Below are 3,645 nucleotides of genomic sequence, written 5' to 3'. Positions count from 1 at the left end.
GTTGCCAGTAACAGAAATCTTTAAAAAGTAACAGAAATCTGGGCACGGGGGCGTGTTCCCTGAACATGCCCCGTGTCCAGTTACCTGAACTGGCATTTTTCTGCAGATCTTTCAGCACGGGGCGTGTTGACTGAGCACGCCCCCGTGTTGAACTTGCTATAACGAAGAAAAATGGTCGGGAGGCTCTGTTTTTGTGCATGGGGTGTTGGTTCAAGCTTCCTTTAGTATCCTTCACCATTCCGAGTGTGTTTTATTCCTAAAAATTAAAACTAAACTAGAAAGCATAAAAAGTTAATATAAACTAAACTAAGGATACTTCCGTGGAATGCCTCCGTGGTGCGCCACGTTTATAAGGGTCCTTGGCTAGACCCAAAGTCAGTCATATGTTACCCAAGTGGGATGTTTTGCATCCCATGTTGCACCATTGGAGAGCATCATCCAAACTTGAGTCTATGACTTTCATGTAATTGACCGGGTCGTCGTCTTCTACTCTTTTACCAACCCCGAACTTCATCTCCTTGTCTCCAACCCTCAATGTTAGTGTTCCACCATTCATGTCTACCACTGCGTGGGCCGTAGCTAGGAATGGCCTTCCCAAGATGAGTGGTACTTCGGTATCCTCCTCGATATCTAGTATGACAAAGTCGGCTGGGAAGACAAATTCGCCGACTTTATCCAATAGATTTTCAGCGACACTTTGTGGATATTTGACGGACCTATCGGCGAGTTGTATGCTCATTTTTGTACGGCTTGTTTTTCCTAGGCCAAGTCGGTCGAACATTGATGCGGGCATGAGGTTGATGCTAGCCCCGAGGTCGGCTAGTGTATTGCGAATGGGAGATTCCCCAATCGAACAAGGGATGGTGAAGCTTCCGGGATCGATCTTCTTTTGCAGGAGTTTGTTGAGTAGTAAGGCAGAGCATTCTTCACCTAAATTAACTAATTGCAATGATTCAATTTTCCTTTTGTGAGTGAGGAAATCCCTCATAAACTTTGAATATTTAGGCATTTGAGTTAGGACTTCAACAAATGGAATATTAACATGCAATTGTTTTAGTAAATTTACGAATTTTGTGAATTGCTCATCGGTCTTTTGGCAAAGCAACCGATCGGGGTATGGAACCAGAGGACTCTTGGTGGGCTCTTGATTTGGTGGAGGAGCCGTCTCTTGTTGGGTTGTTGGCGAAGATGTGGTTTGGCTAGATCGGCTCGTTTCAGCTGGAGGTAGCGGAGCCTCCGCAGGACCTACGGTACATTTTCTCAACGTGATGAGATGTACTTGCGCCTTGGGGTTGGTTTCGGTATTGCTTGGTAACGCGCCTTGTGGTCTCTCGGAGAAATTTTGAGCTAGTTGATTTATTTGTTTTTCAATGTTTTCAATACTAGCTTATTGATTTCTAAAGTTTGATTCCAGTTGTTGGAATCGATCCGAGTTTTTCTTTTCGGTGTCGGAGATGAGGCGAGATACGGTATCTTCAAGCCTCTCTCATCCCCTTGTTGTTGTTGAGAGAAATTTTGTGACTCGTTTCTTGGTTGTTGAAAGTTTGTTCATTGGTTTAGATTTTGTTGGTTACTACTATTGTCGGGTTCTCTCCAACCAAGGTTAGGGTGGTTACGCCATCCTTGGTTGTAGGTACCCGTTGGAGGACCTGATGGCCTAGGTCTATTATCAATGTAGTTTACCGTTTCTGTTTGATTATCCAATTCTTTCATACAACTCCAACTTTCATGTGGCCCACCACACCCCTCACAAGCCATAACCGAGGCCATTTTTGCCATTTCTAACTTTTTGATTTTAGAAGAAAGGGCTTAAAGAAGTGCTTTCGTCAACCTTATGGGCGCCCGAGGCAATAGATTTATTGCCTCGGCGAGTGTGCCACTGAAAATTGGTTTGAGCAATTTCCTCACTTTGATTATATTTTTCATTTGGGCGACGATTACCTAAAAGTCCCCTAGAGCTAGAGTCAAGTGTTTGTCTTGGGTGTGGCAACAATCCATTTTAAAAAGTGGATACTTGTTGCCACACCGCAAGACCATGATGAGGGCACTTTCTTAGTAGCTCCTTGAACCTTTCCCAAGTTTCATATAAGGATTCCCCGTCCTCTTGTGAGTATGTATTAGTTCTAGTCATTAATTTAGCCGTATTAGCAGGAGGGAAATACTTATACAAAAACTTTTGGGCTAGTTCATCCTAGGTGTTTACCGAGCCAACTGGGAGGGTGTTAAGCCACGCCTTAGCTCGGTCTTTTAATGAAAATGGAAACATTCGAAGGCGGATGGCGTCATTTGATGCTCCATTGATCCGAAAAGTATCACATATTTCCAAGAAGTTAGTAATATGTAAGTGAGGATCTTCGTCCGCAAGCCCGTGGAAGGTTGCGGCGTTTTGGAGCATTTGTATCAAATGTGGCCGAAGTTCGAAGTTGTTGGCCTCGACATTCGGTGCATTGATAGCGGCGCCGAGATTACCTACGGTGGGCCGTAGGTAATCCATGAGGGTACGTTGATCCGCCATTGGAAGTGGGTCCCCTGAAACTTTCTCTTGGTTTTTAGCTTTAAGTCTTTTTCTTAGAAAGTGTTCGGGTTCGTCTAGAGGTTCTTTTATGTCACTACTGGAATTGGAGCTCATACACTACGTAGAAAGATCAGGTGCGGTGCCTGGGTTCCAAGTCCTGCAATAAAAACACAAAAGAATGTTGGTCAGAAGTTTCACCACGGCCCCGTGCTCAGATGAACACGGCCCGTGGTCGGAGATACATAAATTATTTTCCGGATCCCTGTTACTGGGGAATTCGGCACGGCCCCGTGCTGCACCGACACGGCCCTGTGCTCAACTCTCTGTAACTCGAAAAATAAAAACTGCCAATAACAATGCTGGGCACGGCCCGTGTCCGACCAGGCACGGCCCGTGCTGAGCTCTGCCGAAACTGAAAATCTAAGAAAAATCCTAAAAAAACATAAAAATAAAAAAAACGATTAGGCCGTTGATTCCTAACTTTATTAAAATCCTTGTGTCCCCGGCAACGACGCCAAAAACTTGATGTGCGTCCGGTGTGATATATTTTTATGTATATTTTTAGCCCTTTTTAACACATAACTCAAGTTTTAAATTTATAAAACACGATATTTACTAACATCAAACACACATATGGGCAAGTGCACCCATCATGAGCGTAGTATAGTATTGGTAAGATACCGAGGTCGTCCAAGGACACAAGAGCTTTTAATACCGGTTTATCCTCAACGTCTAATCAAATCAAAAGTTAAACATGAAAATAAAAACTAAAAATGCTGAAAATAAAAATAAAAATAAAACAGATAGACAAGATGAATCACTTGATTCTGACTCGCCTTTAGTGTAACCTTTGATTATTTCCGCACTTTTGCACTTTTTAAGATATTATCTTAGTTATAGTAGTAGGCCCCTCTTTTGAAGGTGACGTTACCCTCATCCCAGTAGTTTGAGTCAGCAAGGATACAATCCTAAAGGGTTGGATTATTGAAAGATAATTAATTAAGTTATTAATGAGTAATGTGGTAGGCCCCTCTTTTGAAGGTGACGTTACCCTCGGCAAAGTAGTTTGAGTCAGCAGGGATACAATCCTAAGTAGCCGGGTTAATGTTTAATAGTAGCTTACATATGAG

At 43.0% G+C, this 3,645-nt stretch overlaps 1 non-coding gene across 1 annotated transcript; it reads left to right on the top strand.

Moving 5' to 3' along the window:
- Window positions 1-2,030: 2,030 nt before the first annotated feature.
- On the top strand, window positions 2,031-2,137 carry LOC118480744. The gene has a single exon (XR_004863721.1). It is a non-coding gene; the product is annotated as a small nucleolar RNA R71 (small nucleolar RNA).
- The last annotated feature ends 1,508 nt before the right edge of the window (window positions 2,138-3,645 follow it).

This window comes from Helianthus annuus, chromosome 7 (genome assembly GCF_002127325.2).
Source record: "Helianthus annuus cultivar XRQ/B chromosome 7, HanXRQr2.0-SUNRISE, whole genome shotgun sequence".
NCBI lineage: Eukaryota > Viridiplantae > Streptophyta > Magnoliopsida > Asterales > Asteraceae > Helianthus > Helianthus annuus.
The sequence above is the reverse complement of the archived record's forward strand: the minus strand, read 5'-3'. Positions and strand labels throughout refer to the sequence as shown.